The sequence below is a fragment of the Saimiri boliviensis genome, chromosome 14, assembly GCF_048565385.1.
Source record: "Saimiri boliviensis isolate mSaiBol1 chromosome 14, mSaiBol1.pri, whole genome shotgun sequence".
Classification (NCBI taxonomy): Eukaryota; Metazoa; Chordata; class Mammalia; order Primates; family Cebidae; genus Saimiri; species Saimiri boliviensis.
The window spans coordinates 50716189-50732332 of NC_133462.1; the positions used below are offsets into that span (position 1 = coordinate 50716189).

Consider the following 16144-nt stretch of genomic DNA (forward strand, 5'->3'; position numbering starts at 1 on the left):
AGGGAAGAGTATATGACCAACCATATCTGTGAGGGACAACTTCTGACAAAGTAGTCAGGGTCTTCACCCCCAAAGAGGTAACATTTGAGCAGATTCTAAATGGACCGAAGGAGCTATCCTTGAGAAGGTGTGGGGAAAAGCTTTCCAAGCAGAGAGAACATCAAAGACACAGGCCTTGGGGTTGGAGCAGGGTTAGTGTGTCAGAGGAAAAGCCAGGCCCTGTAACTAGAAGAGGAGGAGCGGGGAGGGAGGCTGGAGGAGACGAGGCCCTGGAAGTAAGCAGGGTTCTGATCACGCGGGGCCTTTTAGGGCAGCAGAGGGAGTTTGACTTTTTATTCTAAGTGCCATGAGAAGTCATTGGAGGGTTTTGAGCAGGAGAAAGATGTGATCGGATTTATGCCTTTAAAAGGCTCCTTCCTCCAGCTTTCAGATAAACAGACTGCAGGAGGATAAGAGTGCAGAAATGAGACTAGCGGGGAGGGTGCTGCTGTCGTTCAGGTGAGAGCTCAAAGATGGTTGATGTGGCCGGGCGCGGTGGCTCAAGCCTGTAATCCCAGCACGTTGGGAGGCCGAGGTGGGTGGATCACGAGGTCGAGAGATCGAGACCATCCTGGTCAACATGGTGAAACCCCGTCTCTACTAAAAATACAAAAAATTAGTTGGGCATGGTGGCACTTGCCTGTAATCCCAGCTACTCAGGAGGCTGAGGCAGGAGAATTGCTTGAACCCAGGAGGCGGAGGTTGCGGTGAGCCGAGATCGCGCCATTGCACTCCAGCCTGGGTAACAAGAGCGAAACTCCTTCTAAAAAATAAAAAATAAATAAAAAAAAAAAAGATGATTGATGAGAAATGGGAACTGGCTGATGCGTTGGGGGGAAAAGCATCAGGTGATCAGTCCTGCCTAAGCTATTGGGTGAATTTGATTTGATGTCCTTTTTTTTCTTGAGATAAGATCTCTCTGCTGCCCAGACTGGAGCGCAGTGGCGTGATCTCGGCTCACCTACAACCTCTGCGTCCTAGGTTCAAGTGATTCTCCTCTCTCAGCCTCCTGAGTAGCTGGGATTACAGGCGCCTGCCACCACGCCCAGCTAATTTTTTGTATTTTTAGTAGAGACGGGGATTTCTCCATGTTGGCCAGGCTGGTCTCGAACTCCTGACTTCAGGCAATCTGCCTGCCTCAGCCTCCCAAAGTGCTGGGATTGTGGGATTGGCCAGGCACAGTGGCTCACAGCTGTAATCCCAGCACTTTGGGATTACAGGCACAAGGAGGGCGGATCACCCGAGGTCAGGATTTCCAGAGCAGCTTGGCCAACATGGCGAAGCCCCTGCCTCTACTCAAAATATAAAAAATTAGCTGGGCGTGGTGGCGGGCACCTGTAATCTCAGCTACTTGGGAGGCTGAGGCAGGAGAATCGCTTGAACACTGGAGGTGGAGGTTGCTGTGAGCCGAGATCACGCCATTGTACTCCAGCTTGGGTAATAAGAGCGGGACTCCATCTCTTTCTATTTATTTATTTATTTATTTATTTATTTAAAGATAGGGTTTCACCATGTTGGTCAGGCTGGTCTCAAACTCCTGACTTCAGGTGATCCTCCTGCCTCAGCCTCCCAAAGTGCTGGGATTACAGGCGTGAGCCACTGCACCCAGCCCGGGACTCCGTCTCAAAAAAAAAAAAAACCCACAAAGTGCTGGTATTACAGGAATGAGCCACTGCACCCCATAGAATTTGATGTCCTTTACTGCCATGGCAAACAGCAGAGAAGGAGTGGTTTTGGGAGGTGAAGAATTCTGATTTGAGCAAGTTAGGTGTATTGTGCTTAGTAGACCCCCAAGGGGAAATGTTGGGTTGACAGGGGATGTATAAGTCTGGGGCACAGTGGGAAGAGGGGACAGGAGATTACATTTGGGAGTCATCAGTCTGTGGATGATACTGAAAGCCTTGAGCCTGGAAGAGATCACTTAGGGAAGAAACGTGAATAGAGGAGAGCAGAAGGCCGAGGCCCCAGCCCTTCAATGAACCTGCCTCCCGGGTTCACTGTACCCATATTTAGGCATTGGCAGAGGAGAGGGAGCCAACACAGGGACTGAGAGGTAGGAAGAAACTCTGAGTGGTCTCACCAAATCAGGTGAGGAAGGGTTTCCAGGAGGAGAGAGTACTGCACCACATCCGTTCTTGCTGAGAGGCTTAATAAGGTGAGACGGACAATCAGTCACAGTAACTGGTAAGATGGAAGCCATTGAAACATTGGCAAGAATGATTTCACTGTGGTGAAGAGTGGACTCAAAAGAGAGAGTATGGATAAGGACTGGAGATGGAGCATCTAGGTAAGTCTCTTTTTTCCTCAGTTTTGTTCTAATGGGAAGCAAAATAGGGTGGTAGCTGGAGATAAATGTGGAATCAAGAGAGGATTTTTTTTAAAGACAAGGAATATTATTGCATGGCTGATGGAGATAGTTCAGTAGACAGGGAGACTTCGATAATGTCAGGAAAGGGAGCAAAAAGGGATGGAATGCAGTTGAGGGCTCAGGGCTCAGCAGCAGATGATCACGTCTTGTGTTAGGAGAGAAGGCAGCAGAGATGGGCCAGATGCAGCCAGGTTGGTAAGTGTGGTGATGGGAGGATGAGGTTCATCTTATACGTGCAACGTGCTCCTCTGGAAGAACAGCACTGGCGGCCGTAGACTGGTCCAAAGGGAGGAGAAACCAGGGAGGGTATGACAATAGTCAGAGGTTAAGCCTTGGGTCACAAGAAAAATGCTCAGAGCTCCCTGGATAAGGGCAGAGAAAACATGAAAGCACTTCCGGATATGCAATCTGGCATGAGAATAGTCGACAGACAAGAGCCAGCTGCCAGAGCTGCTTGAAAATCCAGTAGATTTTCACCTCCAGTGCATCGATCTTCTGTCCCTAAAGCCACCCATGCCTAAGGAGAAGGAGGGAACATATTGGTCCCTTTCCAGCACATGACTGACAGCTGGGATGGTGGGAAAAGTGCCGGGCTTGCAAGTCAAACCAGGGGGAGCTGGGGCTAATTCCCAACTTAACTATTTATCAGCTGGGTGACCTCAGACAAGCATTTAACATTTCTAAGCTTCACTTTATTTTTATTCTTAAGTGCCTTGTCTATACTGAATTTTTACTTGACAATAATTTTTTTTTTTGAGATGGAGTCTTGCTCTGTCACCCAGGCTGGAGTGCAGTGGCGAAATCTCGGCTCATCACAACCTCTGCCTCCCAGGTTCAAGCTCTCCTGCCTCAGCCACCCAAGTAGCTGGGACTACAGGCGTGCGCCATCATACCCGGTTAATTTTTGTATTATTATTATTAATTTTAGATGTAGTCTTGCAACCTCTACCTCCCGAGTTTAAGTGATTCTCCCGCCTCAGCCTCCTGAGTAGCTGGGATTACAGGCACCCGCCACCACACCTGGCTAATTTTTGTATTTTTATCAGAGACGGGATTTCACTATGTTGGCCAGGCTGGTCTTGAACTCCTGACCTCGAGATCCACCGGCCTCGGCCCCCCAGAGTGCTGGAATTACAGATGTGAGCCACCGTGCCCAGCCAACAATAATTTTTTAGCATATTTTTCTTGGAATATAAAATATTTACAGAAATGTGCGCAAAGCATAAGTGAAGAGTTTCATGAATTATCACAAAGTGAACAAGAAATTGAATGTTGTCAGCACCGCAGTACTGCCCCACCCAAGCTTCCTCTCCAAAGATAGCCCCTATCCTGATTTCTAATCCCCTAGGTTAGTCTTGCCTGTTTTTAAACATGTGTGTTTTGTGTGTGTGTGTGTGTGTGTGTGTGTGTGTATGTGTGTGTAGAAAGAGAGACAGACTCATGCAGTGTGTATTTTTTTGTATGTGGTTTCTTTCACTCAACTTTATGTTTGTGACCTGCAGCCATGCTGTTGTCTATAGCGTTTGTAAAGCTTCATGGCTATGCAGCATTCCACTATGTGAATATACCACAATTTATTGATCCATCTCACTGGTAATGGACATGTGTGTTGTTACAAACAATGCTGTTACGAACATTTTTGGACATTTTGAGTGCACTTCTGACTTCATTTCTGTTGGGTATGTACCTAACAGTGGAATTTCTGGGTCATAGAGAATGCAGCGTGAACTTTAATTTCTTCTTCTGTCAGTAAGAATGCTACCACCTAATTTGAAGGTCTCCGTGAGGAACAGATGCAAAAGTTTGAAGAAGGTCTAACATAGTGCTTTGCAAACAGTAAGCACTAAATTAAGTGATAGTCATCAACATCATTTCTTTCTTTCTTTCTTTCTTTCTTTTTTTTTTTTGTGACAGAATCTTGCTCTGTCACCCAGGCTGGAGTGCAATGGCATGATCTCAGCTCACTGCAACCTCCACCTCCCAGGTTCAAGCGATTCTCCTGCCTCAGCCTCCTAAGTAGCTGGGACTACAGGTGCGCACTCTTTTTTTTTTCTTTTTGAGACAAGGTCTTTGTTGCCCAGGCTGAAATACAATGGTGCAATCTTGGCTCACTACAACCTCTGCCTCCTGGGCTCAAGTGATCCTCCCATCTCAACCTCCCAGGCAGCTGGGACTACAGGTGTGCACCACCATATCTGGTTAATTTTAAAATTTATATTAGAGACAGGGTTTTGTCATGTGGCCCAGGCTGGTCTTGAACTCCTGAGCTCAAGTGATCCACCAGCCTCAGCCTCCCAAAGTGCTGGGATTACAGGCGTGAGCCAGCACTCCCTCCCGGCCCATCATTTCTAATGGAGTCCATCTCTGAGAGCAACTAGATGCTGTCATATCCTTTTCAGCGTGTTCTGCGTCATGTCCTCCTGACCCTGTCTATCAAGATTTGGACACTTCACTAAAGCCCAAGTCAGATTCCTCTACCTCAGGACTCAACTCTTCCAAAGATGATGACGTCGAGGTGCATCCCACTTCATGTCCTCTCTCATTCCTGCCCTTACCATCTCCCAACATGCACCAACTTCTCTTCCACTCAATTTGAAGGCTTTACTTGTCATTTTCCTCTTTGCTTATATGTTGCTATGGTCATTCTGAACATTATCCTCAATTCTCATGCTCAATCCTCCCCAACCTTCCATCACCCCTAGCCTGGATCAAAGAAACCATTTAGCAATTTCTATTGTGCACCCAAGCTACTGAACATACCCAGAGAGAATGGCAGCCTCAAATAGCACTATATCAGTGCCTCTGTGGATTAAAATCCTGTAACCTCAGCCAAGCCCTCAAAGCTGCCCAGAAAACATCTACACTCCTTCTTCTCACTCCTCTGGGACATTATTTTAAAAGTTAGCTTATATATATGGTCTAGCCCTGTCACCCAGGTTGGAGTGCAGTGGCATGATTATGGCTCCCTGCAACCTTGCCTCCTGCACTCAAACGATTGTCCCACCTCAGCCTCCCAAAGTGCTGGGATTACAGGCATGTCCCACGTGCCCAGCCAGCCTTGCTTTTTTTTTTTTTTGAGATAGAGTTTCGCTCTTGTTACCCAGGCTGGAGTGCAATGGCACGATCTCGGCTCACCGCAACCTCCGCCTCCTGGGTTTAGGCAATTCTCCTGCCTCAGCCTCCTGAGTAGCTGGGATTACAGGCACGCACCACCATGCCCAGCTGATTTTTTGTATTTTTAGTAGAGACGGGGTTTCACCATGTTGACTAGGATGGTCTCGATCTCCTGACCTCGTGATCCACCCGCCTCGGCCTCCCAAAGTGCTGGGATTACAGGCGTGAGCCACCGCGCCCGGCCCAGCCTTGCTTTATAAACCCTCTTGTCCCGTCTCTCCTTTCACCCTCAACAGATGAGCTAGCCTCATATTTCATGGAGGCATTTGAAGCCATCAGATGATAATGTCTTCAAATTCCTCTTCTGTCACCTGAAAACTTGTAAGCATCCATATATGCAGGCTTTCACTTTTTTTTTGGAGACACAGTCTCACTATATCACCCAGGCTAGAGCACAGTGGCATGATCTCAGCTCACTGCAACCGCCTCCACTTCCCAGGGTCAAGGAATTCTCATGCTTCAGCCTCCTGAGTAACTGGGATTATAGGCGTGTGACCCCATGCCAGGCTAATTTTTGTATCTTTAGTAGAGACGAGGTTTCGCCATGTTGGCCAGGCTGGTCTCAAACTCCTACCCTCAAGTGATCCATCTATCTTGGCCTCTCAAAGTGCAGCGATTACAGGCATGAGCCACCAAACCCAGCCTTCCCTTTTTCTTTTATCCCATGGAAGGAATATCCCCCTCCTGTCCCAGACTATTACCCAAACCCACTTTTTAGAATCTATTCTCTCCTGCCTCCACAGGGACTTTTGCTCCTTTAAACATCTCTCTCTCTCCTTCTCTCTCTCTTTAACATTCCCTTTTAGTGGCTCCTTCTCTTCAGTTCCATGTTCTCTCCTTCTTAGCTGAGCTGTAGGAAATGGCATCTGTGCTCACTATCACCCTGGACGTCTGTGCCCACCCACCCACTCCCCACTGCACAGACGTCAGCCTTGATGAGGTATCTAGGGACCTCCTTGTTGCTTTATCTGAGCACGCTTTTTAGTCTTTACCCTATTTGTTTACTTTGTGGTATTTAACCCTCTGTCATTCTTTAAAACATTCGTTTCCCTCGGCGCCAATACAGCACATTCTCCTTGTTTTCCTTTCATCCCTCTAGCTGTTCCTTCTTAACCTCCTCTGTGAGCAACTCCTACTCTGCTGCCTAAATATTATTGTTTAGGGCTCTGCCCTTCCTATGTACTTCATGGGTACCTTCATCCAACCGCGCGGTTCAGCTATCCCCGTATGCTCTCTCTCTATCTCTGGCCTAGATCTCCATTTTGAGTTCTAGATCATTCAGTTGCCTCTTGGACACCTCAAGTGTCTCAAATTCAACTTGTCTGAACATAAATTAATCATCAGCACCCCATCCCACCCCACCCCTAAACCGGCTTTTCCTCCTGCGTTCCACACTTTGGTAAACTGAAGTACCATCTAACCCCACACCTACGTCATAATCCCGGACCGTCCTGCTCCAATCCCTCTCCCAGTGTCTGCAGACTTTCCTGGTGATAGGATCCTGTTGTTTCTGCCTCTGTGACCTCTCTGGACTCTGTCCCACCTCTCAGTTCAACTTCTGTGACTTCCGTGCTTATCACTTACCGACTAGAAGAACATTACAGCCTCCTAACTGATCTCCCAGCCTCTCTTCTCATGCCATTGGAATCTGTCTTCCCCACAGTGGACCTTCCCTGTGTAAAAGCTGTCAATTGCTCTGTGTAGCTTCCATGTTCGAATTCACACTTCTTAGCATGGCTTTGAAGACCACCGATGATCTAGTGCCTTCGTGTTTCTCAGGCTACAAATAGTTTTCTCCTTGACTCTCACCCTACAGTTATACTTGACCATCGGTTCTCCAGAGTGCCAGGCTTTATCTTGCTTCCCCTGTTCCTTTGAACATATTGTGGCCTCCAACTGGGATGCCAGGCCCAGCCAACCCTCACTTCTCTTTCAAGGCTCAACTCAGCTGACACTTTCTAAGGAAGCTTTCCGGATCCCTCCAGCCTGAGTTGTGTGTTCCACCTCTGTGTTCACAAAGCACCACCTGCAACTTCTGGCACTTCCTGTTCCATTGGCATGTAACACATCATTTCAGCATTGTCTGTTTCTGTGCTTTTCCCAGACTTCCTAAGGGTGAGGGCTGACTCTCATTCATCTTCATGTCCCCAACAGTGAACACAGTGCCTGGCTTAATAGATGCCTGTTGAATGAGTGAAAGAAGAGGAGTTTGCAAAGGCAGTTCTATCACACTTTATTGATTCTACAGAATTTGTAATTCATCTATGCCCTTCTGAGACTATTTGGAAATATGATTTTGTGTCAACTCCTCAGCTGGAGTGCAGTGGCGCCATCTCGGCTCACTACAACCTCTGCCTCCCGGGTTCAAGTGATTCTCCTGCCTCAGCCTCCTGAGTACCTGGGATTACAGGTGCTCACCACCACACCTAGCTAATTTTTGTATTTTTAGAAGAGACAGGGTTTCACCATGTTGGCCAGGCTGGTCTTAAAATCCTGACCTCGGATGATCCGCCCTCCTCAGCCTCCCAAAGTGCTGGGACTACAGATGTAAACCACCGTGCCCGGCCGGCCTTGATCCTCTTTTATCCAGTTTTTATAAATAACCAGTTAATTCAATCCAAAATTTACACCCTGAGGTCTGAACTGTTGCGATAGATCACTGCCATATTTCACCTTCAGTTTAAACTTGTTCCATTTTTTTCTTCCTTTCCTTGCAATTCTCTCTTCCAGCTCCATAGTGATCTGAGATTACAGACTAACATATTAAATCCACTTGCCAGGCACGGTGGCTCATGCCTGTAATCCCAGCACTTTGGGAGGCCGAGGTGGGTGGATCACCTGAGGTCAGGAGTTTGAGACCAGCCTGACCTACTAAAAACACAAAAATTAGCTGGGTGTGGTGATGGGTGTTTGTAATCCCAGTTACTTGGGAGGCTGAGGCAGGAGAATCACTTGAACCCGGGAGGCGGAGGTTTCAGTGAGCCAAGATTGTACCATTGCGCTCCAGCTTAGGCGATAGAGCCAGACTCTGACTCACAGAAAACAAACAAACAAACAAACAAACAAATAAAATTAAGTCCACCTATGATCCCTGGGGCCACAGATAGACTCTAAATAAAATACTAATAATATTTTTGCTTCAGGTCCTTGATGGTGAAAAAAAAAAAGGAAAAGAAAAATATGTATTATTTTTGCAGCTGGGTGTGGTGGCTCATGCCTGTAATCCCAGCACTTTGGGAGGCCAAGGCGAACAGATCACTTAAAGCCAGGAGTTCAAGACCAACCTGGACAACATGGAAAAACCCCATCTCTACTAAAAACAAAAAAAATTAGCCAGGCCTGGTAGCACACACCTGTAATCTCAGCTATTCAGGAGGCTGACGCATGAGAATGGTTTGAACTCTAGAGGTGGAGGTAGCAGTCAGCCAAGATCATACCACTACACTCCAGCCTGGGCAACGGAGGGAGACTCTGTCTCAATAATAATAATAATAATAATAATATTTTTGCTAATAATTTGTACTATATGTACCCAGATAAAGCCTTCAGCTCCCATCATCTGGATTCTTCCCTAAAATACCTGGAGAAGTGCAGCAGCTTTGTCTCTAGATCTAGAAAAAGTAGTACCGTGTTGTATGAAAGGAGAGAGCGTTAGCACTCCCCTTGACAAGGATGGAAGAGGCCCTCGGGCCTGACAACTATTTTATACTAAAAAAAGAAAGGGGGCCGGGCGCGGTGGCTCAAGCCTGTAATCCCAGCACTTTGGGAGGCCGAGGCGGGTGGATCACGAGGTCAAGAGATCGAGACCATCCTGGTCAACATGGTGAAACCCCGTCTCTACTAAAAATACAAAAAATTAGCCGGGCATGGTGGCGTGTGCCTGTAATCCCAGCTACTCAGGAGGCTGAGGCAGGAGAATTGCCTGAACCCAGGAGGCGGAGGTTGCGGTGAGCCGAGATCGCGCCGTTGCACTCCAGCCTGGGTAACAAGAGCGAAACTCCGTCTCAAAAAAAAAAAAGAAAGAAAGAAAGAAAGAAAGAAAGAAAGAAAGAAAGAAAAAGTAGTACAGCTCTCCTAGAGAACTTGCTATAAGCAGATTTCCCTTTGGATCACGCACATAAGAGCAGGAGAGGGAGCTGCCCTCTTCACAGCACTCACAGAGCCCACCCCCTTGGGAGACCCCGTGCTTGGGTATGTGGCTATGATGATCTGGAATCTGGATATACCAATTCTGCAGCTGGGTAGACACAGACTTGCCTTTCTGAAGCCCAAGTTGTGAGGCTGGAGAAAAGAGGACCAGAGCTGGGATTAGGTCCTTGTAGGCAAATGATCAGCTTTTCTCAGCCAGGCTTCTATAAGAGAATTAAGCCCGGAGAAAATGAACTGTGAGAGTATATCCTCAGTTCCCCCTGTCTTAGTCCATTTGGTGCTGCTATAACAAAATACGACAGACTGTGTAATTTCTAATGAACAGAAGTACATTTTGCTAATGGTTTTGAAGGCTGGGAAGTCCAAGATCAAGGGCCTATATCTGGTGAGGGCCTTCCTGCTGCATTATCCGATCCATGGCAGTAGGCAGAAGGACAAGTGAGGGCCACAGAGAGCCAGAAAGTTGAACTTGTCCTTTTATAACGAACCCACTTCCATGATAATGGCATAATCCATTCATTAGAGCAATGTCCCCATGACCTGAACACCTCCCAGCAGGCCCCACTTCCCAATACCCCTGCACTGGGGACTGAGTTTCCAGTGCATGAACTTTGGCGGACACGTTCCAAACACAGCACTCCCAAAGATGCTAGCTGGTCCCATTCTCAATATGTAGGAAAGGAATTAACTCTATATAATGGATGCCTTAGGGCAGTAAGGACTTACATTTTCTTCTGAAGTTCCAATCACCAAGGCTGACGCTGCACCATGTTGCTTTATACTTTGTCTCCTCGAGGTGGATCATCTCACCTACAAAGCAATGGCAGCACCTCTTACACTTGCCACTTAGTGGTAACCCACTTGTCCCATGTCCTCAACTGCACTGAAAAGCAGAACGATTTCTAAATCACCAAGGAAATGTCTAATAATGATCACAGAGAACTAAAGGCTCAAGTGTTCCAATGGTCAAGGTTCTTTGGGGTTGGGAGACTTTTGCTTTTACCTCCAGTCTCTGTAATCTTTGCCTTAAAAGCAGGAGAAGAGGGAGGTACAAAGAACACAGACATGACCTCTCTCTCTCTCTCTCTCTCTCTCTCTCTCTCTCTCTCTCTCTTTTGAGATGGAGTCTCGCCGTGTCGCCCAGGCTGGAGTACAGTGGCACCTTGACTCACTGTAAATGCCACCTCCCAGGTTCAAGCAATTCTCCTGCCTCAGCCTCTGGAGTAGCTGGGATTACAGGCACTCACCACCACACGTGGCTAATTTTTGTATTTTTAGTAGAGATGGGGTTTCACCATCTTGGTCAGGCTGGTCTTAAACTCCTGCCCTCGTGATTCACCCACCTCAGACTTCCAAAGTGCTGGGATTACAGGTGTGAGCCACTGTGCCCGGCCACCCAGACATGATATTTTAAAATTTATTTTCTTCTAAGAAAAATATGTTTATAATGTAGTAAGGCTCACTATAGAGAACATGCAAAACATGGGAAAAGAGAAGGAAAATAGCCAATAATTCTTTGTCTTGTTAGCTAAAGATATTATTAGCCATTGCCGATTTTCTTGTCTGTTTTTGAGACAGGGTCTCGCTCTGTTGCCCAGGCTGGAGTGCAGTGGTGCGATCTCAGCTTACTGCTCTCAGGCACCACCACTTCCAGCTATTTTTTAAAAAATATTTTTTGTAGAGACAGGGTTTCACCATGATGCCCAGGCTAATCTCAAACTCCTGGATTCAAACAACCCACCCTCCTCCTCCCAAAGTGCTGGGATTACAGGTGTGAGCTATGGCTCCCAGCGTCAGTTTTTTTCTCGGGGTGTATAATTCTGTATGTATTTTTCTTTCTGTAGTTGAGATCATGTAATGCACAGCCACATAGTCACATAAATTGTGTTCCCTACCTTATTTATTTATATTTTTGCTTATCCCCATATTATAATCACTTTTCCCATGTCACTGAAAATTCTTCCTAAACAGTGGATGTCATCATACTCTATTGTATGGCTGTGTTGAACCATTTGCCTATATTTGGACATTGACATGGCTCCCAGTAAATACACTTTCCAAGGCCCCAAACAGATCCCCGGAGCCTCAGTGCAGGCTCCTGCTCTTGGCCTTTGGCGCCCATCCCCAGAGAGATGGAGTCAGCCAAACAAGATGATAAACAGAACAGTTAACACACTGCTTCCGCAGCTGAGCCTTATGGGCTGATGGGTGAAACAAAACCACCAAAAGACAGAAAAGACTCACTGGGCGCTGGAAACGAAGAGACTTATGGTCAGCTCACAGCGCAGACACTCCATAGCTCAGAGAAACATGAGGCCACAGGTTATTTTTTTAGAGGATCAAGTTCCTGATGTTGGACTATCTGCCAAGCAAAGCAAACCCTACCTCCCTCTCACTTTGACTCCCTGAAGGGAAATGTGTCAGTCTGTATGCATTATAGATAGAGCAGATATGCCTGGTTTTTCTTTGTTTGGGAAGGAAAAAATTACTACCTAAAAAGAAAATTGGGTTGGGTGTGGTGGCTCACACTTGTAATTCCAGCACCTTGGGAGGCTGAAATGGGAGGACTGCTTGAGCCCAGGAGCTCCAGACCAGCCTGGGCAACATAGGAAGGAACCCCCACCCACACAAAGCTATCCAAAAAGAATTTTAAAATTAGCCAGGTGTGATGGCACACGCCTGTGGTTCCAGCTACTCGGGAGGCTGAGGTGGGAGGATCACTTGAGCCCAGTAGGTCGAGGCTGCAGTAAGCCACGATCACACCACTGCACTCCAGACTGGGCACAAAGGAAGAACCTGTCTCAAAACAATTAAAAATAAATTTAAAAAAAGAGAAGGAAATAAGAAAACCGAGGCTCCAGCCTTCAAAAATTTCAGGTCGGCCAGGCGTGGTGGCTCACGCCTATAATCCCAGAACTTTAGGAGGCCGTGGCGGGTGGTTGACCATCCTGGTCAACACGGTGAAACCCCGTCTCTACTAAAAATAAAAATAAAACTAAAATAAAAATTAGCTGAGCATTGTGGCATGCGTCTGTAGTCCCAGCTACTCAGGAGGCTGAGGCAGGAGAATTGCTGGAACCCAGGAGGCGGAGGTTTCGGTGAGCCAAGATAGAGCCATTGCACTCCAGCCTGGGTAACAAGAGCGAACCTCGTCTCAAAAAAAAAAAAAAAAAAGAAAAATTTCAGGTCTTGGGAGGATGTCAGGAAGGGAAGGTCAACTAGTTCATTCTCCTGCTACCAGAGGTCCCTACCCCAAAGACGCCCATATGAATACCAAACCATAACCAATGGTCATGCAAAGTAATTTTCCCCTTCTGAGAAAACTAGAAAGTGTCTTACTCCCAGAAGCCCATAGGTAAGTACTTAGCTGCTGTCTTGGAACATCACACAATATGCCCCAGCTCATCCATGCACAATAAAAGCAGAGCCTAATGCCTTGGGTCCGAAGCTTTATGGGCTTGCACATACATTATCTCATTTGATTCTTGCATCAGCCTTGTAAGGCAGACAGAGGAGGTAAATTTTAATCTGCTTGACAGGTGAAGAATCTGAGACTTAGAGAGGTCATTCCGCTGGTGGCCAAGGAAGTTTTTTGTTTGTTTGTTTTGTTTTTTTAGATGGAGTTTTTCTCTTGTAGCCCAGCCAGGAGTGCCATGGCACGATCTCAGCTCAGTGCAACCTCTGCCTCTTGGGTTCAAGCGATTGTCCTGCCTCAACATCATGAGCTGGGCTTACAGTGAGGCGCCACCACGCCTGGTTAATTTTCGTATTTTTAGTAGAGACAGGGATTCACTGTATTTGCCATGGCTGGACTTCAATGCCTCTCCTCAAGTGACTTGCCTGCCTCGGCTTCCCAAAGTACTGGGACTAGAGGTGTGAGCCACCACGCCCAGCGGAAGATCTTGAACTCTTTCTTTCTCCCTCCCTCGCTCGCTCTCTCGTTTTTTTCCCAGAGATGGGGTCTTGCTCTGTCACACACGCTGGAGTGCAATGGTGCAGTCATATCTCACCGCAGCCTTGAACTCCTGGGCTCATCCTTCCACCTCAGCCTCCCGAGTAGTTGGGACTGCAGCCACATGCCACTATGACTGGCTAATTTTCTTTGTTTCTTCCTTTTGTTGTTGTTGTTGTTTTTGAGACGGCATCACCCAGGCTGGAGTACAGTGGCATGATCACAGCTCCCTGCAACCTCCACTTCTGGGGCTCAAATGATTCTCCCACTTCAGCCTCCTGAGTAGCTGGGACTACAGGCATGCATCACCACATTCAGCTAACTTTTTGTATTTTTAGTAGAGATGGGTTTTTGCCATGGTGCCAGGCTAGTCTCGAATTCCTGAACTGAAGCAATCTGCCCACCTCGGCCTCTCAAAGTGCTGGGATTATAGACATGAACCATCGCATCCGGCTACAACTGGCTAATTAAAAACAATTGTTTTCTTTTTCTTTATTATTATTATTATTATACTTTTAAGTTCCGGGGTAATGTGCAGGTTTGTTACACAGGTACACATGCACAATGGTGGTTTGCTGCATCTATCACCCCACAATTTGTTTTTAATAGACAGGGTCTTACCGTGTTCCAGGCTGATGTCAAACTCCTGGCCTCAAGGAATCCTCCAGCCTCAGCCTCCTAAGTAGCTGAGATTACAGACTCGAGTCACTGCGCTGGCTCTGAACACTTTCTTTTGACCTCAGGTTCCAACAAACTCTGCACAACTTAGCAGAAAAAATAATCTGTCCCTCCAGCCTTCTTTTTGGGCCTCCACCTGAATGGGAGATTCATCTCTTTGGTTAGCAGTTATGAAGCATCCACTGTGGGTCCAATTCCAGGATGGGTGCTGCTCAGTCCTGGGGGCCGTTTCAGCAGGCAGCTTTCCTGTCACTGTGCTGCACTCTGGAAACTCTCTGCACTCTGAGATGGGTACTGGCCATGTTCCAGCGCTGCCCTCTGGGAGACCCTGGGGAAGGGCTGTCAAGAGTCACTCCTGGCCTGGCACAGTGGCTCACGCCTGTAATCCCAGCACTTTGGGAGGCCGAGGTAGGTGGATCATTTGAGGTCAGGAGTTTGAGACCAGCCTGGCCAATATGGTGAAACCCTGTCTCTACTAAAAATACAAAAATTAGCCAGGCATGGTGGCATGCTCTTGTAATCCAAGCTATTCGGGAGGCTGAGGCAGGAGAATCGCTTGAACTCAGGAGGCGGAGGTTGCAGTGAGCCGAGATCACGCCATTGCACTCCAGCCTGGGTGACAGAGCAAAACTCTGTCTCAAATAATAAATAAATAAATAAATAAAATGTGGCTATGGGAATATTTAAGTTATATAGGTAGCTCACATTTTTTCCATTGGTCTACAATTTAGTTTTTACAACCACTGTAAATCGCAAATAGTTTCTCGTTCGCAAATAGTTTGGATGTTGGTTTTTTGTTTTCATCTTTTTCAGTTCTTTAGTCTTTATCCTTTAGATGGTAAAGCAAGAGGAGATAAGCACAGTATGTGAAATAAGATTTTGTTTAATATAACCCTTCCATCATTTTAATGTAATTAAGACCATGATCTTGACCAGGCAAAGTGGCTCATGCCTGTAATCCCAGCACTTTGGGAGGCAGAGGTGAGAGAATTGCTTAAGCCCAGGAGTTTGAGACCAGCCTGGGAAACATGACAAAACCCCATTTCTACAAAAAATATGAAAATTTGCCTGGAGTGGTGGTGTGCGTCTGTAGTCCCAGCTACTCAGGAGACTGAGGCAGGAGGATTGCTTGAGCCTGGGAAGTGGAAGCTGCAGTGAGCTGTGACTGTGCCACTGCACTCCAGCCTAGACGACGGAGCAAGACCCTGTCTCAAGAAAAAAAAAAAAAAAAAAAAAAGACCAGGATCTCTTAAAAAGTTTTAAATTTAAACAAAAAAAAATTTTTTTTAATTTTTATGGAGACATAATTCACATACCATAAAATTCACTCTCAGGCCGGGTGTGGTGGCTCACCTGTAATCCCAGCACTTTGAGAGCTCGAGGTGGGTGAATTGTTTGATGTCAGGAGTTCAAGACCAGCTTGACCAACATGGTGAAACCTTGTCTCTACTAAAAATACAAAAATTAGCTGGGTGTGGTGGTGAGCGCCTGTAATACCAGCTACTCAGGAGACTGAGACAGGAGAATCACTTGAACCTAGGAGGCAGAGGTTGCAGTGAGCCGAGATAGCACCACTGCATTCCAGCCTGGGTGACAGAGATTCCATTTCAAAAAAAAAATTCACTCTTTTAAAATATGCAATTCAGTATTTTTTAGGAAAAAAATAGTATTCAGTGAATATATTGAATATAATAGTATATAATATATACGATATTATATATAAGTATTATATTCAGTATGAGTATATATTCAGTATATTCACAAAGTTGTACAACACCACTACC

At 46.5% G+C, this 16144-nt stretch overlaps 1 protein-coding gene and 1 pseudogene across 1 annotated transcript in view; both read left to right on the plus strand.

The window, feature by feature from the left end:
- LMOD1 (leiomodin 1) overlaps positions 1-16144 on the plus strand; it is a 60512-nt gene that overhangs the window by 12503 nt on the left and 31865 nt on the right. The window lies entirely within an intron of this gene.
- Positions 9210-9288, plus strand: LOC120362902 (U6atac minor spliceosomal RNA; annotated as a pseudogene).